At 47.4% G+C, this 26,326-nt stretch overlaps 2 protein-coding genes across 3 annotated transcripts in view; both read right to left on the reverse strand.

The window, feature by feature from the left end:
- The window catches only part of LOC128688155 (retinol dehydrogenase 11), a 645,869-nt gene that overhangs the window by 376,662 nt on the left and 242,881 nt on the right, over positions 1-26,326 (reverse strand). The window lies entirely within an intron of this gene.
- LOC128706214 (zinc finger protein 84-like) overlaps positions 1-26,326 on the reverse strand; it is a 130,321-nt gene that overhangs the window by 103,264 nt on the left and 731 nt on the right. The window lies entirely within an intron of this gene.

Consider the following 26,326-nt stretch of genomic DNA (forward strand, 5'->3'; position numbering starts at 1 on the left):
ATTCTCTTTTCTCCTTCCATAACTGATCATTTAACATTACTGCTACCCCTTCCTTTGCTCTAACTCTCTCAGATACATACATATATAAAACAATAATAACATTACATTTACCTTTACTGAAGACTTCTGGGTGGATGAAAGATGGGAGGGGAGAGGATGAAGGTGCACTATTGTTTGGAAGGGGAATCCCCTTCCATAAAGACTTCAGGTACCAAGTCCTTATCTGGGGTTACTTCCCTTCTTTGTTTTTTAATATCAATGGGAACAACTTGAGATTCACTGGACCCCTGTCTGACAAAATATCTGTCCAGAGAGCTCTGTTTCTGGTATTTCTTTAAGATTTGTCTGAAGTGGGACACAACACTGTCATCACATGTTGCCAACAAGGCCTGCAACAGCTTTGTCAGGGTGAAGTTCCTCCGTAAATGTTTGCACTTCAGTCCATTTTGCACAAATGTCCTTAATCTCTGAAGAGGGCACCTTCCTCCATCTCTCTTCCTCTTCCTCTGAAGCAATATCCTGAGCTGTGGTCTGTTGCTGTTGCAGATGAAGCTCTTGCAGCTCTGCAGTGGTAAGCTCTTCATCGTGGTCCTCCACCAACTCTTCCACAGCCTCCAAACTTACATCCAACTCCATGGAATTCCCAAGTGACACAATACTTTCCACAATTGGCATAAGCTCCACAGGGTCAGCCCCAAACCCTTCAAAGCCTCTCTCTTGTACACATTCTGGCCAGAATTTTCTCCAAGCAGAGCTCAAAATCCTGCAAGTCACTCCCTCCCAAGCCTTACCTATAAGGTTTATGCAATGAAAGATATTGAAATGATCTTTTCAGAACTCTCTTAGGGTCAATTCAGTGTCTGAGGTCACTTCAAAGCACTTTTGGAACATTGCTTTGGTGTCAGCTTTTTGAAGTTAGAAATGACCTGCTGGTCCATGGGCTGGAGGAGAGGAGTTGTATTAGGGGACAAGAACTTCACTGTGACAAAACGAAACTCCTCCACCATTTGCTCTTCCAAGTCTGGAAGATGAGCAGGAGCATTGTCCATTACCAGGAGGCACTTGAGTTCCAATTTATTTTCCAGGAGGTATTTCTTTACTCTGGGGTCAAACACTTCATTAAACCAATAAAGGAAAATTTCCCTTGTGACCCATGCCTTACTGTTAGCCTTCCACATCACACACAATTTACTCCTGGCGACACTGTTTTCCTTGAACACTCTGGGATTTTCAGAGTGATAGACCAGTAAAGGCTTCACTTTGCAATTCCCACTAGCATTACTACAAAACATGAGAGTTAGCCTGTCTTTCACAGGCTTGTGTCCTAGGAGTGCCATTTCCTCCTGCGTGATGTAGGTCTTCTTTGGCAGTTTCTTCCAACACAGGCCTGTTTTGTCACAACAGAACACTTGTTGAGGTTTGAATTTTTCAATGTCTACGTACCCCTTAAAATCCTGTACAAACTTCTCAGCCGCCCTTTTGTCTGAACTGGCAGCCTTACCAAGCCTTACCACACTGTGTATGCCACTACACTTCTTAAACCTCTCAAACCAGCCTTTGCTGGCCTTAAAATCGCAAATATCACCATTTGTTCCAGGCATTTTCTTTACAAGGTCGTCATGCAACTGCCTTGCCTTTTCACATATATCGACTGCATAATACTATCTCCTGCTAACTGTTTTTGAGTAATCCACACCAACAATAACCTCTCCACTTATTCAAGGGTTTGCAATCTCTTTTTTGTCAGCATATCTACCCCTTTTGCAACAACAGCACACACTATTTCCTTTCCCTTCGCCACGATCGAAGTGATGGCTGAATGGGGTTCGCCACACATCATAGCAAGCTCTGTAACACGCACTCCACTCTCACATTTTTAAACGATTTCTTTCTTGAATTCGATCATGTTCCTCACTTCCTTTACCAAAGGGCTGGCATTAGTTTTCTTCGGGCTCATGGTAACTTATTAAGCAGTTGCAAGCACAAAAAACAATGGATTACAGTGGATCCTTGGGTAATGATGCCCTCGGGTAGCGATAAAATTGGATACCGATGCGTTTTTGTGTAAAAATATTGGCTCGCCCAATGATGAAAAACTCAGTTAAAGACATTCGTCCTGAACGCGTCCGCACGGCCTGGGCCACCCACGACTGCCTGGCCACTATGTACAGCCAGTGTGCCATTGTTTACAAACCCAGTGCAGACAGTTCTACGCATACATGCTATACATTTTGTATTATTCCATTGTATTTAGTGCTTGTAACTGCTAAGTCACCAAGGGTCCAAAGAAAGCTTCTAGTGCCAACCCTGTAGTAAAAAGGGTGAGAAATACTATCGAACTGAAGATAGAGATAATCACAAAGTACGAAAGTGGAGTGCGTGCCTCCGAGTTGGCCCGGTTGTATAACAAACCCCAATCAACCACCGCTGCTATCTTGGCCAACAGAAAGGCAATCAAGGAAGCTGTTGTTGCGAAAGGTGCAAGTATGCTTACAAAACAGAGATTGCAAATACAGTGGAACCTCTACTTGCGAGTGCATCCACGTGCGAGTTTTTCCAAATACGAGCAGTCGATGCGTTGATCTTTTGCTTCCATACACAAGCAAAATTCCCATAAGAAATTTCAATTACTCAGATATGGTAAACTTGAGGAAATTAAATCTTCATCAGAGTACAAAACAAATTCTGGCCACAAAATAGAGCGAAACACCAACGTCAAAGACCTGGGAGTGATCATGTCGGAGAATCTCACCTTCAAGGACCATAACATTGTATCAATCGCATCTGCTAGAAAAATGACAGGATGGATAATGAGAACCTTCAAAACTAGGGAGGCCAAGCCCATGATGACACTCTTCAGGTCACTTGTTCTATCTAGGCTGGAATATTGCTGCACACTAACAGCACCTTTCAAGGCAGGTGAAATTGCCGACCTAGAAAATGTACAGAGAACTTTCACGGCGCGCATAACGGAGATAAAACACCTCAATTATTGGGAGCGCTTGAGGTTCCTAAACCTGTATTCCCTGGAATGCAGGAGGGAGAGATACATGATTATATACACCTGGAAAATCCTAGAGGGACTAGTACCGAACTTGCACACGAAAATCACTCACTACAAAAGCAAAAGACTTGGCAGACGATGCACCATCCCCCCAATGAAAAGCAGGGGTGTCACTAGCACGTTAAGAGACCATACAATAAGTGTCAGGGGCCCGAGACTGTTCAACTGCCTCCCAGCACACATAAGGGGGATTACCAACAGACCCCTGGCAGTCTTCAAGCTGGCACTGGACAAGCACCTAAAGTCAGTTCCGGATCAGCCGGGCTGTGGCTCGTACGTTGGTTTGCGTGCAGCCAGCAGCAACAGCCTGGTTGATCAGGCTCTGATCCACCAGGAGGCCTGGTCACAGACCGGGCCGCGGGGGCGTTGACCCCTGGAACTCTCTCCAGGTAAACTCCAGGTAAGCAAGCAGACTTCAAGACAGGTTCCTTGATAGTGGAAAGGGGCTCTTGCTCTTAATCTAGGGAACTGTATCTCATTTATTTATTCAATTATCTTATTGAAACTTGCCAATGTATGATGGAAAGATGCTTCTTAACCTACACCAAAAATGAAAGAAATTGGAGCATAAATAATGGAGTTCACTTCTCAGCAATTAGCCACCCACTAGTGGTATTTTCGTATATGTTTTATGTTTGTATTCTCTTTTTTTTTTTTTTTTGGTCTCATTTGATAGAATGGAAGATATATTACAGAAATAGATATGATTTTGATTTCTTTGATGAAGAAAAGTACCTTGAAATTGAGGTCAATGTACGAGAAATGCTCAATTGTTTGACTACGTTCAAGAGTAAACAAATTTATTTATTTATTTGAACATGATACAGAAAAGTACAAAAGAATACAATTAAGTGCAGCATGCCAAAGCCCCTTGTATGCAGAGCATTATGGGCAGGCTTAAAATTAACTTAAGATTAACTAAGCATTCCTAAACATTATTGTAAACAGATAACAATTAAGCTCTAATGAGTATTACAAAGACAGGTCATATGGTTGCATGCATTGCTGTACATTCAGTAGAATGGAGTATTCTGTTAGGTAATGTAATTAAAAAATAACAAAGTTTGATTGGGTCTCAGGTTAAATATTTCTGCTGAGCATTTCAGGCAAATTAGGTCAGTCCCGTCCTTTCCAATATGCAGTCGTGAATGGGTTGACATTATTTATACAATTATTGCAATAAGGCATAACAGTAAATCTTATATTTTTTGTGTAAATAAATATTATAAATTATTTACATTGTAATAATAATAATAATAATAATAATAATAATAGTAATAATAATAATATAATAAAATAATACAACAATAATAATATAACATGTATAATAATAATAATACATATATAATAATAATAATACATATATAATAATAATATACTACATAATAATAATAATAATAATAATAATAGATGGCTTCAAAAGGCCATCACTAGATGGCAGTGTTTACCACAACAAAGTGGGAGCGGTTGTGGCCGCCTCCACCTATTACATAATGACACATCTTATTCATTCTAGAGTATATATCAGGTTTCTATGTTATTTATATTGTTTATTATTTTATATTAGATGAACTGTGATAGATAAATAAGCACGAAGAGTTGATGATAGCGAAATATTCAAGGAGTATTTTGTCCTGTCTCCAAACAAACTCATCGGCCGCCACCACCACCATATATATAATGACATATTTTATTCATGCTAGAGTATATATCAGGTTTCTATGTTATTTATATTGTTTGCTATGTCATATTAGATGAACTGTGATAGATAAATAAGTCGTATAGATGATATCAGTGAAATTATTCAAGAAGTATATTTTGTCCAATCTCCAGACGAACTCTCATCCACTGCCCATACCACTACACGAATTACATATTTTATTCATTTTAGAGTATATATCAGGTTTCAATGTTATTTATATTATTCATTATGTCATGTTAGATGAAGTGAGATAGATAAATAAGCCATAGAGTTGATATTAGCAAAATTATTGAAGTACGGAATTACACTGGAACGTATTAATTGCATTTCAATTAATTTAAATGACAAAAATTGACTGTAAACGAGCAAATCCAGTTGCGAGCAAGGTCGTGGGATGGATTAAACTTGCAAGTAGAGGTTCCACTGTACTCGAAGATGTAGATAGACTGTTGTTGGTGTGGATCAATTACAAACATTATCAGGAGATAGTGTGTCTCAGTCAATATGTGAAAAGGAAACGCAGTTGCATGCGGATCTCAATCAAAAAATGCTTGGAACTAGTGCTGATGTTAGTGAATTTCAGGCCGGCAAAGGTTTGAGAGATTTAAGAATCATAGTAGCATACACAGTGTGATAAGTCTTGGTGAGGCTGCCAGTTCCAAAAAAAAAGTGAGTGCCAGTCACTTGCTAGGTCACAAAGGTCAGTCACTTATCCAGGTGGCAGTATCAGTCACTTGGTAAGTCACCAAGGTCAGTCAGTTATCCTGGTGGCAGTATCAGTCACTTGGTAAGTCACCAAGGTCAGTCAGTTATCCTGGTGGCAGTATCAGTCACTTGGTAAGTCACCATGGTCAGTCAGTTATCCTGGTCACAGTCAGTCACTTGCTAAGTCACCAAGGTCAGTCAGTTATCCTGGTGGCAGTGTCAGTCACTTGGTAAGTCATGAAGGTCAGTCAGTTATCCTGGTGGCAGTGTCAGTCACTTGGTAAGTCACTAAGGTCAGTCAGTTATCCTGGTGGCAGTGTCAGTCACTTGATAAGTCACCAAGGTCAGTCAATTATCCAGGTGGCAGTCAGTCACTTGGTAAGTCACCAAGGTCAGTCAGTTATCCTGGAGGCAGTCAGTCACTTGGTAAGTCACCAAGGTCAGTCAGTTATCCTGGTGGCAGTGTCAGTCACTTGGTAAGTCACCAAGGTCAGTCAGTTATCCTGGTGGCAGGGTCAGTCACTTGGTAAGTCACCAAGGTCAGTAAGTTATCCAGGTGGCAATGTCAGTCACTTGGTAAGTCACTGAGGTCAGTCAGTTATCCAGGTGGCAGTGTCAGTCACTTGGTAAGTCACCAAGGTCAGTCAGTTATCCTGGTGGCAGTGTCAGTCACTTGGTAAATCACCAAGGTCAGTCAGTTATCCTGGTGACAGTGTCAGTCACTTGGTAAGTCACCAAGGTCAGTCAGTTATCCTGGTGGCAGGGTCAGTCACTTGGTAAGTCACCATGGTCAGTCAGTTATCCTGGTCACAGTCAGTCACTTGCTAAGTCACCAAGGTCAGTCAGTTATCCTGGTGGCAGTGTCAGTCACTTGGTAAGTCATGAAGGTCAGTCAGTTATCCTGGTGGCAGTGTCAGTCACTTGGTAAGTCACTGAGGTCAGTCAGTTATCCTGGTGGCAGTGTCAGTCACTTGGTAAGTCACCAAGGTCAGTCAATTATCCTGGTGGCAGTGTCAGTCACTTGGTAAGTCACCAAGGTCAGTCAGTTATCCAGGTGGCAGTGTCAGTCACTTGGTAAGTCACCAAGGTCAGTCAGTTATCCTGGTGGCAGTGTCAGTCACTTGGTAAATCACCAAGGTCAGTCAGTTATCCTGGTGACAGTGTCAGTCACTTGGTAAGTCACCAAGGTCAGTCAGTTATCCAGGTGGCAGTGTCAAGTCACTTGGTAAGTCACCAAGGTCAGTCAGTTATCCAGGTGGCAGTGTCAGTCACTTGGTAAGTCACCAAGGTCAGTCAGTTATCCTGGTGGCAGTGTCAGTCACTTGGTAAGTCACCAAGGTCAGTCAGTTATCCTGGTGGCAGTGTCAGTCACTTGGTAAGTCACCAAGGTCAGTCAGTTATCCAGGTGGCAGTGTCAGTCACTTGGTAAGTCACCAAGGTCAGTCAGTTATCCAGGTGGCAGTGTCAGTCACTTGGTAAGTCACCAAGGTCAGTCAGTTATCCAGGTGGCAGTGTCAGTCACTTGGTAAGTCACCAAGGTCAGTCAGTTATCCAGGTGGCAGTGTCAGTCACTTGGTAAGTCACCAAGGTCAGTCAGTTATCCAGGTGGCAGTGTCAGTCACTTGGTAAGTCACCAAGGTCAGTCAGTTATCCTGGTGGCAGTGTCAGTCACTTGGTAAGTCACCAAGGTCAGTCAGTTATCCTGGTGGCAGTGTCAGTCACTTGGTAAGTCACCAAGGTCAGTCAGTTATCCAGGTGGCAGTGTCAGTCACTTGGTAAGTCACCAAGGTCAGTCAGTTATCCAGGTGGAGGCAGTCACTTGTCAGTCACCAAGGTCAGTCAGTTATCCTGGTGGCAGTGTCAGTCACTTGGTAAGTCACCAAGGTCAGTCAGTTATCCTGGTGCCAGTGTCAGTCACTTGGTAAGTCACCAAGGTCAGTCAGTTATCCTGGTGGCAGTGTCAGTCACTTGGTAAGTCACCAAGGTCAGTCAGTTATCCTGGTGGCAGTGTGTCACTTGGTAAGTCACTAAGGTCAGTCAGTTATCCTGGTGGCAGTGTCACTTGGTAAGTCACCAAGGTCAGTCAGTTATCCAGGTGGCAGTGTCAGTCACTTGGTAAGTCACCAAGGTCAGTCAGTTATCCTGGTGGCAGTGTCAGTCACTTGGTAAGTCACCAAGGTCAGTCAGTTATCCTGGTGGCAGTGTCAGTCACTTGGTAAGTCACCAAGGTCAGTCAGTTATCCTGGTGGCAGTGTCAGTCACTTGGTAAGTCACCAAGGTCAGTCAATTATCCTGGTGGCAGTGTCAGTCACTTGGTAAGTCACCAAGGTCAGTCAGTTATCCAGGTGACAGTGTCAGTCACTTGGTAAGTCACCAAGGTCAGTCAGTTATCCTGGAGGCAGTCAGTCACTTGGTAAGTCACCAAGGTCAGTCAGTTATCCTGGTGGCAGTGTCAGTCACTTGGTAAGTCACCAAGGTCAGTCAGTTATCCTGGTGGCAGTGTCAGTCACTTGGTAAGTCACCAAGGTCAGTCAGTTATCCTGGTGACAGTGTCAGTCACTTGGTAAGTCACCAAGGTCAGTCAGTTATCCAGGTGGCAGTGTTATCCTGGTGGCAGTGTCAGTCACTTGGTAAGTCACCAAGGTCAGTCAGTTATCCTGGTGGCAGTGTCAGTCACTTGGTAAGTCACCAAGGTCAGTCAGTTATCCAGGTGGCAGTGGCAGTCACTTGGTAAGTCACCAAGGTCAGTCAGTTATCCAGGTGGCAGTGTCAGTCACTTGGTAAGTCAACAAGGTCAGTCAGTTAACCAGGTGGCAGTGTCAGTCACTTGGTAAGTCACCAAGGTCAGTCAGTTATCCAGGTGGCAGTGTCAGTCACTTGGTAAGTTACCAAGGTCAATCAGTTATCCAGGTGGCAGTGTCAGTCACTTGGTAAGTCACCAAGGTCAGTCAGTTATCAGGGTGGCAGTGTCAGTCACTTCGTAAGTCACCAAGGTCAGTCAGTTATCCTGTGGTCGTGTCAGTCACTTGGTAAGTCACCAAGGTCAGTCAGTTATCCTGGTGGCAGTGTCAGTCACTTGGTAAGTCACCAAGATCAGTCAGTTATCCTGGTGGCAGTGTGTCACTTGGTAAGTCACTAAGGTCAGTCAGTTATCCTGGTGGCAGTGTCAGTCACTTGGTAAGTCACCAAGGTCAGTCAGTTATCCAGGTGGCAGTGTCAGTCACTTGGTAAGTCACCAAGGTCAGTCAGTTATCCAGGAGGCAGTGTCAGTCACCAAGGTCAGTCAGTTATCCTGGTGGCAGTGTCAGTCACTTGGTAAGTCACCAAGGTCAGTCAGTTATCCTGGTCAGTCAGTCACTTGGGAAGTCACCAAGGTCAGTCAGTTATCCTGGTGGCAGTGTCAGTCACTTGGTAAGTCACCAAGCTCAGTCAGTTATCCTGGTGGCAGGTCAGTCACTTGGTAAGTCACCAAGGTCAGTCAGTTATCCTGGTGGCAGTGTCAGTCACTTGGTAAGTCAACAAGATCAGTCAGTTATCCTGGTGGCAGTGTGTCACTTGGTAAGTCACCAAGGTCAGTCAGTTATCCTGGTGGCAGTGTCAGTCACATGGTAAGTCACCAAGGTCATTCAATTATCCAGGTGGCAGTGGCAGTCACTTGGTAAGTCACCAAGGTCAGTCAGTTATCCTGGTGACAGTGTCAATCACTTGGTAAGTCACCAAGGTCAGTCAGTTATCCTGGTGGCAGTCAGTCACTTGGTAAGTCACCAAGGTCAGTCAGTTATCCTGGAGGCAGTCAGTCACTTGGTAAGTCACCAAGGTCAGTCAGTTATCCTGGTGGCAGTGTCAGTCACTTGGTAAGTCACCAAGGTCAGTCAGTTATCCTGGTGGCAGTGTCAGTCACTTGGTAAGTCACCAAGGTCAGTCAGTTATCCTGGTGGCAGTGTCAGTCACTTGGTAAGTCACCAAGGTCAGTCAGTTATCCTGGTGGCAGTGTCAGGCACTTGGGAAGTCACCAAGGTCAGTCAGTTATCCAGCTGGCAAGTCAGTCACTTGGTAAGTTAAGGTCCAGTTATCCAGGTGACAGTGTCAGTCACTTGGTAAGTCACCAAGGTCAGTCAGTTATCCTGGTGGCAGTGTCAGCCACTTGCTAAGTCACCAAGGTCAGTCAGTTATCCAGGTGGCAATGTCAGTCACTTGGTAAGTCACTAAGATCAGTCAGTTATCCTGGTGGCAGTGTCAGTCACTTGATAAGTCACTAAGGTCAGTCAATTATCCAGGTGGCAGTCAGTCACTTGGTAAGTCACCAAGGTCAGTCAGTTATCCTGGAGGCAGTCAGTCACTTGGTAAGTCACCAAGGTCAGTCAGTTATCCTGGTGGCAGTGTCAGTCACTTGGTAAGTCACCAAGGTCAGTCAGTTATCCTGGTGGCAGTGTCAGTCACTTGGTAAGTCACCAAGGTCAGTCAGTTATCCAGGTGGCAATGTCAGTCACTTGGTAAGCCACTAAGGTCAGTCAGTTATCCTGGTGGCAGTGTCAGTCACTTGGTAAGTCACCAAGGTCATTCAATTATCCTGGTGGCAGTGTCGGTCACTTGGTAAGTCACCAAGGGCAGTCAGTTATCCTGGTGGCAGTGTCAGTCACTTGGTAAGTCACCAAGGTCAGTCAGTTATCCTGGTGACAGTGTCAGTCACTTGGTAAATCACCAAGGTCAGTCAGTTATCCTGGTGACAGTGTCAGTCACTTGGTAAGTCACCAAGGTCAGTCAATTATCCAGGTGGCAGTCAGTCACTTGGTAAGTCACCAAGGTCAGTCAGTTATCCTGGAGGCAGTCAGTCACTTGGTAAGTCACCAAGGTCAGTCAGTTATCCTGGTGGCAGTGTCAGTCACTTGGTAAGTCACCAAGGTCAGTCAGTTATCCTGGTGGCAGGGTCAGTCACTTGGTAAGTCACCAAGGTCAGTAAGTTATGCAGGTGGCAATGTCAGTCACTTGGTAAGTCACTGAGGTCAGTCAGTTATCCTGGTGGCAGTGTCAGTCACTTGGTAAGTCACCAAGGTCAGTCAATTATCCTGGTGGCAGTGTCAGTCACTTGGTAAGTCACCAAGGTCAGTCAGTTATCCAGGTGGCAGTGTCAGTCACTTGGTAAGTCACCAAGGTCAGTCAGTTATCCTGGTGGCAGTGTCAGTCACTTGGTAAATCACCAAGGTCAGTCAGTTATCCTGGTGACACTGTCAGTCACTTGGTAAGTCACCAAGGTCAGTCAGTTATCCTGGTGGCAGGGTCAGTCACTTGGTAAGTCACCAAGGTCAGTAAGTTATCCAGGTGGCAATGTCAGTCACTTGGTAAGTCACTGAGGTCAGTCAGTTATCCTGGTGGCAGTGTCAGTCACTTGGTAAGTCACCAAGGTCAGTCAATTATCCTGGTGGCAGTGTCAGTCACTTGGTAAGTCACCAAGGTCAGTCAGTTATCCAGGTGGCAGTGTCAGTCACTTGGTAAGTCACCAAGGTCAGTCAGTTATCCAGGTGGCAGTGTTATCCTGAAGGCAGTGTCAGTCACTTGGTAAGTCACCAAGGTCAGTCAGTTATCCAGGTGGCAGTGTCAAGTCACTTGGTAAGTCACCAAGGTCAGTCAGTTATCCAGGTGGCAGTGGCAGTCACTTGGTAAGTCACCAAGGTCAGTCAGTTATCCAGGTGGCAGTGTCAGTCACTTGGTAAGTTACCAAGGTCAATCAGTTATCCAGGTGGCAGTGTCAGTCACTTGGTAAGTCACCAAGGTCAGTCAGTTATCAGGGTGGCAGTGTCAGTCACTTCGTAAGTCACCAAGGTCAGTCAGTTAGTGTCAGTCACTTGGTAAGTCACCAAGGTCAGTCAGTTATCCTGGTGGCAGTGTCAGTCACTTGGTAAGTCACCAAGGTCAGTCAGTTATCCTGGTGGCAGTGTCAGTCACTTGGTAAGTCACCAAGGTCAGTCAGTTATCCTGGTGGCAGTGTCAGTCACTTGGTAAGTCACCAAGGTCAGTCAGTTATCCTGGTGGCAGTGTCAGTCACTTGGTAAGTCACCAAGGTCAGTCAGTTATCCAGGAGGCAGTGTCAGTCACCAAGGTCAGTCAGTTATCCTGGTGGCAGTGTCAGTCACTTGGTAAGTCACCAAGGTCAGTCAGTTATCCTGGTGCCAGTGTCAGTCACTTGGTAAGTCACCAAGGTCAGTCAGTTATCCTGGTGGCAGTGTCAGTCACTTGGTAAGTCACCAAGGTCAGTCATTTATCCTGGTGGCAGTGTTAGTCACTTGGTAAGTCACAAAGATCAGTCAGTTATCCAGGTGGCAATGTCAGTCACTTGGTAAGTCACTAAGGTCAGTCAGTTATCCTGGTGGCAGTGTCAGTCACTTGGTAAGTCACCAAGGTCAGTCAGTTATCCTGGTGGCAGTAACAGTCACTTGGTAAGTCAACAAGGTCAGTCAGTTATCCTGGTGGCAGTCAGTCAATTGGTAAGTCACCAAGGTCAGTCAGTTATCCTGGTGGCAGTGTCAGTCACTTGGTAAGTCACCAAGGTCAGTCAGTTATCCTGGTGGCAGTGTCAGTCACTTGGTAAGTCAACAAGGTCAGTCAGTTATCCTGGTGGCAGTGTCAGTCACTTGGTAAGTCACCAAGGTCAGTCAGTTATCCAGCTGGCAAAGTCAGTCACTTGGTAAGTCACTAAGGTCAGTCAGTTATCCTGGTGGCAGTGTCAGTCACTTGGTAAGTCACAAAGGTCAGTCAATTATCCTGGTGGCAGTGTCAGTCACTTGGTAAGTCACCAAGGTCAGTCAGTTATCCAGGTGACAGTGTCAGTCACTTGGTAAGTCACCAAGGTCAGTCAGTTATCCTGGTGGCAGTGTCAGCCACTTGCTAAGTCACCAAGGTCAGTCAGTTATCCAGGTGGCAATGTCAGTCACTTGGTAAGCCACTAAGGTCAGTCAGTTATCCTGGTGGCAGTGTCAGTCACTTGGTAAGTCACCAAGGTCAGTCAGTTATCCAGGTGACAGCGTCAGTCACTTGGTAAGTCACCAAGGTCAGTCAGTTATCCTGGAGGCAGTCAGTCACTTGGTAAGTCACCAAGGTCAGTCAGTTATCCTGGTGGCAGTGTCAGTCACTTGGTAAGTCACCAAGGTCAGTCAGTTATCCTGGTGGCAGTGTCAGTCACTTGGTAAGTCACCAAGGTCAGTCAGTTATCCAGGTGGCAGTGTCAGTCACTTGGTAAGTCACCAAGGTCAGTCAGTTATCCTGGTGGCAGTGTCAGTCACTTGGTAAGTCACCAAGGTCAGTCAGTTATCCTGGTGGCAGTGTCAGTCACTTGGTAAGTCACCAAGGTCAGTCAGTTATCCAGGTGGCAGTGTCAGTCACTTGGTAAGTCACCAAGGTCAGTCAGTTATCCTGGTGGCAGTGTCAGTCACTTGGTAAGTCACCAAGGTCAGTCAGTTATCCTGGTGGCAGTGTCAGTCACTTGGTAAGTCACCAAGGTCAGTCAGTTATCCTGGTGGCAGTGTCAGTCACTTGGTAAGTCACCAAGGTCAGTCAGTTATCCTGGTGGCAGTGTCAGTCACTTGGTAAGTCACCAAGGTCAGTCAGTTATCCTGGTGGCAGTGTCAGTCACTTGGTAAGTCACCAAGGTCAGTCAGTTATCCAGGTGGCAGTGTCAGTCACTTGGTAAGTCACCAAGGTCAGTCAGTTATCGTGGTGGCAGTATCAGTCACTTGGTAAGTCACCAAGGTCAGTCAGTTATCCTGGTGACAGTGTCAGTCACTTGGTAAGTCACCAAGGTCAGTCAGTTATCCTGGTGGCAGTGTCAGTCACTTGGTAAGTCACCAAGGTCAGTCAGTTATCCTGGTGGCAGTGTCAGTCACTTGGTAAGTCACCAAGGTCAGTCAGTTATCCTGGTGGCAGTGTCAGTCACTTGGTAAGTCACCAAGGTCAGTCAGTTATCCTGGTGGCAGTGTCAGTCACTTGGTAAGTCACCAAGGTCAGTCAGTTATCCAGGTGGCAGTGTCAGTCACTTGGTAAGTCACCAAGGTCAGTCAGTTATCCTGGTGGCAGTGTCAGTCACTTGGTAAGTCACCAAGGTCAGTCAGTTATCCAGGTGGCAGTGTCAGTCACTTGGTAAGTCACCAAGGTCAGTCAGTTATCCAGGTGGCAGTGTCAGTCACTTGGTAAGTCACCAAGGTCAGTCAGTTATCCAGGTGGCAGTGTCAGTCACTTGGTAAGTCACCAAGGTCAGTCAGTTATCCTGGTGGCAGTCAGTCAGTCACTTGGTAAGTCACCAAGGTCAGTTATCAGTTATCACTTGGTAAGTCACCAAGATCAGTCAGTGTCAGTCACTTGGTAAGTCACCAAGGTCAGTCAGTTATCCTGGTGGCAGTGTCAGTCACTTGGTAAGTCACCAAGGTTATCAGTCAGTTATCACTTGGGTGTCAGTCAGTGTCAGTCACCTGGTAAGTCACCAAGGTCAGTCAGTTATCCTGGTGGCAGTGTCAGCCACTTGGTAAGTCACCAAGGTCAGTCAGTTATCCTGGAGGCAGTGTCAGTCACTTGGTAAGTCACAAACGTCAGTCAGTTATCCAGGCAGGCAGTGTCAGTCACTTGGAAAGTCACCAAGGTCAGTCAGTTATCCTGGTGGCAGTGTCAGTCACTTGGTAAGTCACCAAGGTCAGTCAGTTATCCTGTGGGCAGTGTCAGTCACTTGGTAAGTCACCAAGGTCAGTCAGTTATCCTGGTGGCAGTGCCAGTCACTTGTTAAGTCACCAAGGTCAGTCAGTTATCCTGGTGGCAGTGTCAGTCACTTGGTAAGTCACCAAGGTCAGTCAGTTATCCAGGTGGCAGTGTCAGTCACTTGGTAAGTCACCAAGGTCAGTCAGTTATCCTGGTGGCAGTGTCAGTCACTTGGTAAGTCACCAAGGTCAGTCAGTTATCCTGGTGGCAGTGTCAGTCACTTGGTAAGTCACCAAGGTCAGTCAGTTATCCTGGGGGTAGTGTCAGTCACTTAGTAAGTCGCCAAGGTCAGTCAGTTATCCTGGTGGCAGTGTCAGTCACTTGGTAAGTCACCAAGGTCAGTCAGTTATCCTGGTGGCAGTGTCAGTCACTTGGTAAGTCACCAAGGTCAGTCAGTTATCCTGGTGGCAGTGTCAGTCACTTGGTAAGTCACCAAGGTCAGTCAGTTATCCTGGTGGCAGTGTCAGTCACTTGGTAAGTCACCAAGGTCAGTCAGTTAACCAGGTGGCAGTGTCAGTCACTTGGTAAGTCACCAAGGTCAGTCAGTTATCCAGGTGGCAGTGTCAGTCACTTGGTAAGTTACCAAGGTCAATCAGTTATCCAGGTGGCAGTGTCAGTCACTTGGTAAGTCACCAAGGTCAGTCAGTTATCAGAGTGGCAGTGTCAGTCACTTGGTAAGTCACCAAGGTCAGTCAGTTATCCTGTGGCCGTGTCAGTCACTTGGTAAGTCACCAAGGTCAGTCAGTTATCCTGGTGGCAGTGTCAGTCACTTGGTAAGTCACCAAGATCAGTCAGTTATCCTGGTGGCAGTGTGTCACTTGGTAAGTCACTAAGGTCAGTCAGTTATCCTGGTGGCAGTGTCAGTCACTTGGTAAGTCACCAAGGTCAGTCAGTTATCCTGGTGGCAGTGTCAGTCACTTGGTAAGTCACCAAGGTCAGTCAGTTATCCTGGTGGCAGTGTCAGTCACTTGGTAAGTCACCAAGGTCAGTCAGTTATCCTGGTGGCAGTGTCAGTCACTTGGTAAGTCACCAAGGTCAGTCAGTTATCCTGGTGGCAGTGTCAGTCACTTGGTAAGTCACCAAGGTCAGTCAGTTATCCAGGTGGCAGTGTCAGTCACTTGGTAAGTCACCAAGGTCAGTCAGTTATCCTGGTGGCAGTGTCAGTCACTTGGTAAGTCACCAAGGTCAGTCAGTTATCCTGGTGGCAGTGTCAGTCACTTGGTAAGTCACCAAGGTCAGTCAGTTATCCTGGTGGCAGTGTCAGTCACTTGGTAAGTCACCAAGGTCAGTCAGTTATCCTGGTGCCAGTGTCAGTCACTTGGTAAGTCACCAAGGTCAGTCAGTTATCCTGGTGGCAGTGTCAGTCACTTGGTAAGTCACCAAGGTCAGTCAGTTATCACTTGGTGGCAGTGTCAGTCACTTGGTAAGTCACCAAGGTCAGTCAGTTATCCTGGTGCCAGTGTCAGTCACTTGGTAAGTCACCAAGGTCAGTCAGTTATCCTGGTGGCAGTGTCAGTCACTTGGTAAGTCAACAAGATCAGTCAGTTATCCTGGTGGCAGTGTGTCACTTGGTAAGTCACTAAGGTCAGTCAGTTATCCTGGTGGCAGTGTCAGTCACTTGGTAAGTCACCAAGGTCAGTCAGTTATCCAGGTGGCAGTGTCAGTCACTTGGTAAGTCACCAAGGTCAGTCAGTTAAGGTGGCAGTGTCAGTCACTTGGTAAGTCACCAAGATCAGTCAGTTATCCTGGTGGCAGTGTGTCACTTGGTAAGTCACTAAGGTCAGTCAGTTATCCTGGTGGCAGTGTCAGTCACTTGGTAAGTCACCAAGATCAGTCAGTTATCAAGGTGGCAGTGTCAGTCACTTGGTAAGTCACCAAGGTCAGTCAGTTAAGGTCAGTCACTTGGTAAGTCACCAATCCAGGTGTCAGTCACTTGGTGTCAAGTCACAGTTATTGGAGGCAAGTCACCAAGGGCAGTCAGTTATCCTGGTGGCAGTGTCAGTCACTTGGTAAGTCACCAAGGTCAGTCAGTTATCCAGGTGGCAGTGTCAAGTCACTTGGTAAGTCACCAAGGTCAGTCAGTTATCCAGGTGGCAGTGTCAGTCACTTGGTAAGTCACCAAGGGCAGTCAGTTATCCTGGTGGCAGTGTCAGTCACTTGGTAAGTCACCAAGGTCAGTCAGTTATCCTGGTGGCAGTGTCAGTCACTTGGTAAGTCACCAAGGTCAGTCAGTTATCCTGGTGGCAGTGTCAGTCACTTGGTAAGTCACCAAGGTCAGTCAGTTATCCTGGTGGCAGTGTCAGTCACTTGGTAAGTCACCAAGGTCAGTCAGTTATCCTGTGGGCAGTGTCAGTCACTTGGTAAGTCACCAAGGTCAGTCAGTTATCCTGGTGGCAGTGGCAGTCACTTGGTAAGTCACCAAGGTCAGTCAGTTATCCTGGTGGCAGTGTCAGTCACTTGGTAAGTCACCAACCAAGGTCAGTCAGTTATCCAAGGTGGCAGTGTCAGTCACTTGGTAAGTCACCAAGGTCTGTCAGTTATCCTGGTGGCAGTGTCAGTCACTTCGTAAGTCACCAAGGTCAGTCAGTTATCCTGTGGCAGTGTCAGTCACTTGGTAAGTCACCAAGGTCAGTCAGTTATCCTGGTGGCAGTGTCAGTCACTTGGTAAGTCACCAAGGTCAGTCAGTTATCCTGGTGGCAGTGTCAGTCACTTGGTAAGTCACCAAGGTCAGTCAGTCACTTGGTGGCAGTGTCAGTCACTTGGTAAGTCACCAAGGTCAGTCAGTTATCCAGGTGGCAATGTCAGTCACTTGGTAAGCCACCAAGGTCAGTCAGTTATCCTGGTGGCAGTGTCAGTCACTTGGTAAGTCACCAAGGGCAGTCAGTTATCCTGGTGGCAGTGTCAGTCACTTGGTAAGTCACCAAGGTCAGTCAGTGGTAAGTCACCAAGGTCAGTCAGTTATCCAGGTGGCAGTGTCAGTCACTTGGTAAGTCACCAAGGGCAGTCAGTTATCCTGGTGGCAGTATCAGTCACTTGGTAAGTCACCAAGGTCAGTAAGTTATCCTGGTGACAGTGTCAGTCACTTGGTAAGTCACCAAGGTCAGTCAGTTATCCAGGTGGCAGTGTCAAGTCACTTGGTAAGTCACCAAGGTCAGTCAGTTATCCAGGTGGCAGTGTCAGTCACTTGGTAAGTCACCAAGGTCAGTCAGTTATCGAGGTGGCAGTGTCAGTCACTTGGTAAGTCACCAAGGTCAGTCGGTTAGGTGGCAGTGTCAGTCACTTGGTAAGTCACCAGGGTCAGTCAGTGGTGGCAGTGTCAGTCACTTGGTAAGTCACCAAGGTCAGTCAGTTATCCTGGTGGCAGTGTCAGTCACTTGGTAAGTCACCAAGGTCAGTCAGTTATCCAGGTGGCAGTGTCAGTCACTTGGTAAGTCACCAAGGTCAGTCAGTTATCCTGGTGGCAGTGTCAGTCACTTGGTAAGTCACCAAGGTCAGTCAGTTATCCTGGTGGCAGTGTCAGTCACTTGGTAAGTCACCAAGGTCAGTCAGTTATCCTGGTGGCAGTGTCAGTTACTTGGTAAGTCACCAAGGTCAGTCAGTTATCCTGGTGGCAGTGTCAGTCACTTGGTAAGTCACCAAAGTCAGTTATCAGTCAGTTCAGTCACTTGGTAAGTGTCAGTCAGTTAGTGTCAGTCACTTGGTAAGTCACCAAGGTCAGTCAGTTATCCTGGTGGCAGTGTCAGTCACTTGGTAAGTCACCAAGGTCAGTCAGTTATCCTGGTGGCAGTGTCAGTCACACCAAGGTCAGTCAGTTATCCTGGTGGCAGTGTCAGTCACAGTCACTCAGGTAAGTCACCAAGGTCAGTCAGTTATCCTGGTGGCAGTGTCAGTCACTTGGTAAGTCACCAAGGTCAGTCAGTTATCCTGGTGGCAGTGTCAGTCACTTGGTAAGTCACAAGGTCAGTCAGTTATCCTGGTGGCAGTGTCAGTCACTTGGTAAATCACCAAGATCAGTCAGTTATCCTGGTGGCAGTGTCAGTCACTTGGTAAGTCACCAAGGTCAGTCAGTTATCCTGGTGGAAGTGTCAGTCACTTGGTAAGTCACCAAGGTCAGTCAGTTATCCAGGTGGCAGTGGCAGTCACTTGGTAGGTCACCAAGTCAGTTATACTGGTGGCCGTGTCAGACACTTGGTAAGTCGCCAAGGTCAGTCAGTTATCCAGGTGGCAGTGTCAGTCACTTGGTAAGTCACCAAGGTCAGTCAGTTATCCTGGTGGCAGTGTCAGTCACTTGGTAAGTCACCAAGGTCAGTCAGTTATCCTGGTGGCAGTGTCAGTCACTTGGTAAGTCACCAAGGTCAGTCAGTTATCCTGGTGGCAGTGTCAGTCACTTGGTAAGTCACCAAGGTCAGTCAGTTATCCAGGTGGCAGTGTCAGTCACTTGGTAAGTCACCAAGGTCAGTCAGTTATCCTGGTGGCAGTGTCAGTCACTTGGTAAGTCACCAAGGTCAGTCAGTTATCCTGGTGGCAGTGTCAGTCACTTGGTAAGTCACCAAGGTCAGTCAGTTATCCAGGTGGCAGTGTCAGTCACTTGGTAAGTCACCAAGGTCAGTCAGTTATCCTGGAGGCAGTCAGTCACTTGGTAAGTCACCACTTGGTAAGTCACTTGGTAAGTCACCAAGGTCAGTCAGTTATCCTGGTGGCAGTGTCAGTCACTTGGTAAGTCACCAAGGTCAGTCAGTTATCCTGGTGGCAGTGTCAGTCACTTGGTAAGTCACCAAGGTCAGTCAGTTATCCAGGTGGCAGTGTCAGTCACTTGGTAAGTCACCAAGGTCAGTCAGTTATCCTGGTGGCAGTGTCAGTCACTTGGTAAGTCACCAAGGTCAGTCAGTTATCCTGGTGGCAGTGTCAGTCACTTGGTAAGTCACCAAGGTCAGTCAGTTATCCTGGTGACAGTGTCAGTCACTTGGTAAGTCACCAAGGTCAGTCAATTATCCAGGTGGCAGTCAGTCACTTGGTAAGTCAGGTCAGTCAGTTATCCAGGTGGCAGTGTCAGTCACTTGGTAAGTCACCAAGGTCAGTCAGTTATCCTGGTGGCAGTGTCAGTCACTTGGTAAGTCACCAAGGTCAGTCAGTTATCCTGGTGGCAGTGTCAGTCACTTGGTAAGTCACCAAGGTCAGTCAGTTATCCAGGTGGCAGTGTCAGTCACTTGGTAAGTCACCAAGGTCAGTCAGTTATCCTGGTGGCAGTGTCAGTCACTTGGTAAGTCACCAAGGTCAGTCAGTTATCCTGGTGGCAGTGTCAGTCACTTGGTAAGTCACCAAGGTCAGTCAGGTCACTTATCCAGGTGGCAGTGTCAGTCACTTGGTAAATCACCAAGGTCAGTCAGTCATCCTGGTGGCAGTGTCAGTCACTTGGTAAGTCACCAAGGTCAGTCAGTTATCCTGGTGGCAGGTCAGTCAGTAAGTCACCAAGGTCAGTCAGGTCACTTATCCAGGTGGCAGTGTCAGTCACTTGGTAAATCACCAAGGTCAGTCAGTCATCCTGGTGGCAGTGTCAGTCACTTGGTAAGTCACCAAGGTCAGTCAGTTATCCTGGTGGCAGTGTCAGTCACATGGTAAGTCACCAAGGTCATTCAATTATCCAGGTGGCAGTGGCAGTCACTTGGTAAGTCACCAAGGTCAGTCAGTTATCCTGGTGACAGTGTCAATCACTTGGTAAGTCACCAAGGTCAGTCAGTTATCAGTCACTTGGTAAGTCACCAAGGTCAGTCAGTTATCCTGGTGACAGTGTCAGTCACTTGGTAAGTCACCAAGGTCAGTCAGTTATCCTGGTGACAGTGTCAGTCACTTGGTAAGTCACCAAGGTCAGTCAGTTATCCTGGTGGCAGTGTCAGTCACTTGGTAAGTCACCAAGGTCAGTCAGTTATCCTGGTGGCAGTGTCAGTCACTTGGTAAGTCACCAAGGTCAGTCAGTTATCCAGGTGGCAATGTCAGTCACTTGGTAAGATACTAAGGTCAGTCAGTTATCCTGGAGGCAGTCAGTCACTTGGTAAGTCACCAAGGTCAGTCAATTATCCAGGTGGCAGTCAGTCACTTGGTAAGTCACCAAGGTCAGTCAGTTATCCTGGTGGCAGAGTTAGTCACTTGGTAAGTCACCAAGGTCAGTCAGTTATCCTGGTGGCAGTGTCAGTCACTTGGTAAGTCACCAAGGTCAGTCAGTTATCCTGGTGACAGTGTCAGTCACTTGGTAAGTCACCAAGGTCAGTCAGTTATCCTTGTGACAGTGTCAGTCACTTGGTAAGTCACCAAGGTCAGTCAGTTATCCTGGTGGCAGTGTTATCCTGGTGGCAGTGTCAGTCACTTGGTAAGACACCAAGGTCAGTCAGTTATCCTGGTGGCAGAGTTAGTCACTTGGTAAGTCACCAAGGTCAGTCAGTTATCCTGGTGGCAGTGTCAGTCACTTGGTAAGTCACCAAGGTCAGTCAGTTATCCAGTTGGCAGTGTCAGTCACTTGGTAAGTCACCAAGGTCAGTCAGTTATCCAGGTGGCAGTGTCAGTCACTTGGTAAGTCACCAAGGTCAGTCAGTTAGGTCAGTCAGTCACTTGGTAAGTCACCAATCCAGTTGGTCAGTCACTTGGTAAGGCAGTGGCAGTGTCAGTCACTTGGTAAGTCACCAAGGTCAGTCAGTTATCCTGGTGGCAGTGTCAGTCACTTGGTAAGTCACCAAGGTCAGTCAGTTACCCTGGTGGCAGTGTCAGTCACTTGGTAAGTCACCAAGGTCAGTCAGTTATCCAGGTGGCAGTGTCAGTCACTTGGTAAGTCACCAAGGTCAGTCAGTTATCCAGGTGGCAGTGTCAGTCACTTGGTAAGTCACCAAGGTCAGTCAGTTATCCTGGTGGCAGTGTCAGTCACTTGGTAAGTCACCAAGGTCAGTCAGTTATCAGTTATCAGTCACTTGGGTGGCAGTCAGTTATCCTGGTGGCAGTCACTTGGTAAGTCACCAAGGTCAGTCAGTTATCCAGGTGGCAGTGTCAGTCACTTGGTAAGTCACCAAGGTCAGTCAGTTATCCTGGTGGCAGTGTCAGTCACTTGGTAAGTCAAGTCAGTCAGTTATTGGTGGCAGTGTCAGTCACTTGGTAAGGTCAAGTCAATTATCCTGGTGGCAGTGTCAGTCACTTGGTAAGTCACCAAGGTCAGTCAGTTATCCAGGTGGCAGTGTCAGTCACTTGGAAAGTCACCAAGGTGAGTCAGTTATCGAGGTGGCAGTGTCAGTCACTTGGTAAGTCACCAAGGTCAGTCGGTTATCCAGGTGGCAGTGTCAGTCACTTGGTAAGTCACCAAGGTCAGTCAGTTATCCTGGTGGCAGTGTCAGTCACTTCACCAAGGTAAGTCACCAAGGTCAGTCAGTTATCACTTGGGTGGCAGTGTCAGTCACTTGGAAAGTCACCAAGGTGAGTCAGTTATCGAGGTGGCAGTGTCAGTCACTTGGTAAGTCACCAAGGTCAGTCGGTTATCCAGGTGGCAGTGTCAGTCACTTGGTAAGTCACCAAGGTCAGTCAGTTATCCAGGTGGCAGTGTCAGTCACTTGGAAAGTCACCAAGGTCAGTCAGTTATACTGGTGGCCGTGTCAGACACTTGGTAAGTCACCAAGGTTAGTCAGTTATCCTGGTGGCAGTGTCAGTCACTTGGTAAGTCACCAAGGTCAGTCAGTTATCCTGGTGGCAGTGTCAGTCACTTGGTAAGTCACCAAGGTCAGTCAGTGATCCTGGTGGCCGTGTCAGTCACTTGGTAAGTCACCAAGGTCAGGTCAGTCAGTTATCCAGGTGGCAGTGTCAGTCACTTGGTAAGTCACCACGGTCAGTCAGTTATCCTGGTGGCAGTGTCAGTCACTTGGTAAGTCACCAAGGTCAGTCAGTTATCCTGGTGGCAGTGTCAGTCACTTGGTAAGTCACCAAGGTCAGTCAGTTATCCAGGTGGCAGTGACAGTCACTTGGTAAGCCACCAAGGTCAGTCAGTTATCCTGGTAGCAGTGTCAGCCACTTGGTAAGTCACAAGGTCAGTCAGTTATCCTGGTGGCAGTGTCAGTCACTTGGTAAATCACCAAGATCAGTCAGTCATCCTGGTGGCAGTGTCAGTCACTTGGTAAGTCACCAAGGTCAGTGGTAAGTCAGTCACTTGGTAAGGTCAGTCAGTTATCCTGGTGGCAGTGTCAGTCACTTGGTAAGTCACCAAGGTCAGTCAGTTATCCAGGTGGCAATGTCAGTCACTTGGTAAGCCACTAAGGTCAGTCAGTTATCCTGGTGGCAGTGTCAGTCACTTGGTAAGTCACCAAGGGCAGTCAGTTATCCTGGTGGCAGTGTCAGTCACTTGGTAAGTCACCAAGGTCAGTCAGTTATCCAGGTGGCAGTGTCAAGTCACTTGGTAAGTCACCAAGGACAGTCAGTTATCAAGGTGACAGTGTCAGTCACTTGGTAAGTCACCAAGGTCAGTCAGTTATCCTGGTGACAGTGTCAGTCACTTGGTAAGTCACCAAGGTCTGTCAGTTATCCTGGTGGCAGTGTCAGTCACTTGGTAAGTCACCAAGGTCAGTCAGTTATCCAAGGTCAGGTGGCAGTGTCAGTCACTTGGTAAGTCACCAAGGTCAGTCAGTTATCCTGGTGGCAGTGTCAGTCACTTGGTAAGTCACCAAGGTCAGTCAGTTATCCTGGTGGCAGTGTCAGTCACTTGGTAAGTCACCAAGGTCAGTCAGTTATCCAGGTGGCAGTGTCAGTCACTTGGTAAGTCACCAAGGTCAGTCAGTTATCCTGGTGGCAGTGTCAGTCACTTGGTAAGTCACCAAGGTCAGTCAGTTATCCTGGTGGCAGTGTCAGTCACTTGGTAAGTCACCAAGGTCAGTCAGTTATCCTGGTGGCAGTAACAGTCACTTGGTAAGTCAACAAGGTCAGTCAGTTATCCTGGTGGCAGTGTCAGTCACTTGGTAAGTCACCAACAGTCAGTTAGGTCAGTCAGTCACTTTAATCCAAGGTCAGGTTATCCTGGTGGCAGTGTCAGTCACTTGGTAAGTCACCAAGGTCAGTCAGTTATCCACTTGGGTGTCAGTCAGTGTCAGTCACTTGGTAAGTCACCAAGGTCAGTCAGTTATCCTGGTGGCAGTGTCAGTCACTTGGTAAGTCACCAAGGTCAGTAAGTTATCCTGGTGACAGTGTCAGTCACTTGGTAAGTCACCAAGGTCAGTCAGTTAAGGTGGCAGTGTCAGTCACTTGGTAAGTCACCAAGGTCAGTCGGTTATCCAGGTGGCAGTGTCAGTCACTTGGTAAGTCACCAAGGTCAGTCAGTTATCCAGGTGGCAGTGTCAGTCACTTGGAAAGTCACCAAGGTCAGTCAGTTATACTGGTGGCCGTGTCAGACACTTGGTAAGTCACCAAGGTCAGTCAGTTATCCTGGTGGCAGTGTCAGTCACTTGGTAAATCACCAAGATCAGTCAGTCATCCTGGTGGCAGTGTCAGTCACTTGGTAAGTCACCAAGGTCAGTCAGTTATCCTGGTGGCAGTGTCAGTCACTTGGTAAGTCACCAAGGTCAGTCAGTTATCCAGGTGGCAGTGTCAGTCACTTGGTAAGTCACCAAGGTCAGTCAGTTATCCTGGTGGAAGTGTCAGTCACTTGGTAAGTCACAAAGGTCAGTCAGTTATCCAGGTAGCAGTGTCAGTCACCTGGTAAGTCACCAAGGTCAGTCAGTTATGGTGGCAGTGTCAGTCACTTGGTAAGTCCAAGGTCAGTCAGTTATACTGGTGGCCGTGTCAGACACTTGGTAAGTCACCAAGGTCAGTCAGTTATCCTGGTGGCAGTGTCAGTCACTTGGTAAGTCACCAAGGTCAGTCAGTTATCCTGGTGGCAGTGTCAGTCACTTGGTAAGTCACCAAGGTCAGTCAGTTATCCTGGTGGCAGTGTCAGTCACTTGGTAAGTCACCAAGGTCAGTCAGTTATCCAGGTGGCAGTGTCAGTCACTTGGTAAGTCACCAAGGTCAGTCAGTTATCCTGGTGGCAGTGTCAGTCACTTGGTAAGTCACCAAGGTCAGTCAGTTAGTCCTTGGGTGGCAGTGTCAGTCACTTGGTAAGTCACCAAGGTCAGTCAGTTATCCTGGTGGCAGTGTCAGTCACTTGGTAAGTCACCAAGGTCAGTCAGTTATCCTGGTGGCAGTGTCAGTCACTTGGTAAGTCACCAAGGTCAGTCAGTTATCCAGGTGGCAGTGTCAGTCACTTGGTAAGTCACCAAGGTCAGTCAGTTATCCAGGTGGCAGTGTCAGTCACTTGGTAAGTCACCAAGGTCAGTCAGTTATCCTGGTGGCAGTGTCAGTCACTTGGTAAGTCACCAAGGTCAGTCAGTTATCCAGGTGGCAGTGTCAGTCACTTGGTAAGTCACCAAGGTCAGTCAGTTATCCTGGTGGCAGTGTCAGTCACTTGGTAAGTCGCCAAGGTCAGTCAGTTATCGAGCTGGCAGTGTCAGTCACTTGGTAAGTCACCAAGGCCAGTCAGTTATCTAGATGGCAGTGTCAGTCACTTGGTAAGTCACCAAGGCCAGTCAGTTATCTAGATGGCAGTGTCAGTCACTTGGTAAGTCACCAAGGCCAGTCAGTTATCTAGATGGCAGTGTCAGTCACTTGGTAAGTCACCAAGGCCGGTCAGTTATCAGTCAGTTATCACTTGGTAAGTGGCAGTGTCAGTCACTTGGTAAGTCACCAAGGTCAGTCAGTTATCCTGGTGACAGTGTCAGTCACTTGGTAAGTCACCAAGGTCAGTCAGTTATCCTGGTGTCAGTGTCAGTCACTTGGTAAGTCACCAAGGTCAGTCAGTTATCCTGGTGGCAGTGTCAGTCACTTGGTAAGTCACCAAGGTCAGTCAGTTATCCTGGTGGCAGTATCAGTCACTTGGTAAGTCACCAAGGTCAGGTTATCCTGGTGGCAAGTCACCAAGGTCAGTCAGTTATCCTGGTGTCAGTGTCAGTCACTTGGTAAGTCACCAAGGTCAGTCAGTTATCCTGGTGGCAGTGTCAGTCACTTGGTAAGTCACCAAGGTCAGTCAGTTATCCTGGTGACAGTGTCAGTCACTTGGTAAGTCACCAAGGTCAGTCAGTTATCCTGGTGGCAGTGTCAGTCACTTGGTAAGTCACCAAGGTCAGTCAGTTATCCTGGTGGCAGTGTCAGTCACTTGGTAAGTCACCAAGGTCAGTCAGTTATCCTGGTGGCAGTGTCAGTCACTTGGTAAGTCACCAAGGTCAGTCAGTTATCCTGGTGGCAGTGTCAGTCACTTGGTAAGTCACCAAGGTCAGTCAGTTATCCTGGTGGCAGTGTCAGTCACTTGGTAAGTCACCAAGGTCAGTCAGTTATCCTGGTGACAGTGTCAGTCACTTGGTAAGTCACCAAGGTCAGTCAGTTATCCAGGTGGCAGTGTCAGTCACTTGGTAAGTCACCAAGGTCAGTCAGTTATCCTGGTGGCAGTGTCAGTCACTTGGTAAGTCACCAAGGTCAGTCAGTTATCCAGGTGGCAGTGTCAGTCACTTGGTAAGTCACCAAGGTCAGTCAGTTATCCAGGTGGCAGTGTCAGTCACTTGGTAAGTCACCAAGGTCAGTCAGTTATCCAGGTGGCAGTGTCAGTCACTTGGTAAGTCACCAAGGTCAGTCAGTTATCCAGGTGGCAGTGTCAGTCACTTGGTAAGTCACCAAGGTCAGTCAGTTATCCAGGTGGCAGTGTCAGTCACTTGGTAAGTCACCAAGGTCAGTCAGTTATCCTGGTGGCAGTGTCAGTCACTTGGTAAGTCACCAAGGTCAGTCAGTTATCCAGGTGGCAGTGTCAGTCACTTGGTAAGTCACCAAGGTCAGTCAGTTATCCAGGTGGCAGTGTCAGTCACTTGGTAAGTCACTAAGGTCAGTCAGTTATCCAGGTGGCAGTGTCAGTCACTTGGTAAGTCACTAAGGTCAGTCAGTTATCCTGGTGGCAGTGTCAGTCACTTGGTAAGTCACTAAGGTCAGTCAGTTATCCAGGTGGCAGTGTCAGTCACTTGGTAAGTCACTAAGGTCAGTCAGTTATCCAGGTGGCAGTGTCAGTCACTTGGTAAGT

Source organism: Cherax quadricarinatus, chromosome 19 (assembly GCF_038502225.1).
Source record: "Cherax quadricarinatus isolate ZL_2023a chromosome 19, ASM3850222v1, whole genome shotgun sequence".
Lineage (NCBI taxonomy): Eukaryota > Metazoa > Arthropoda > Malacostraca > Decapoda > Parastacidae > Cherax > Cherax quadricarinatus.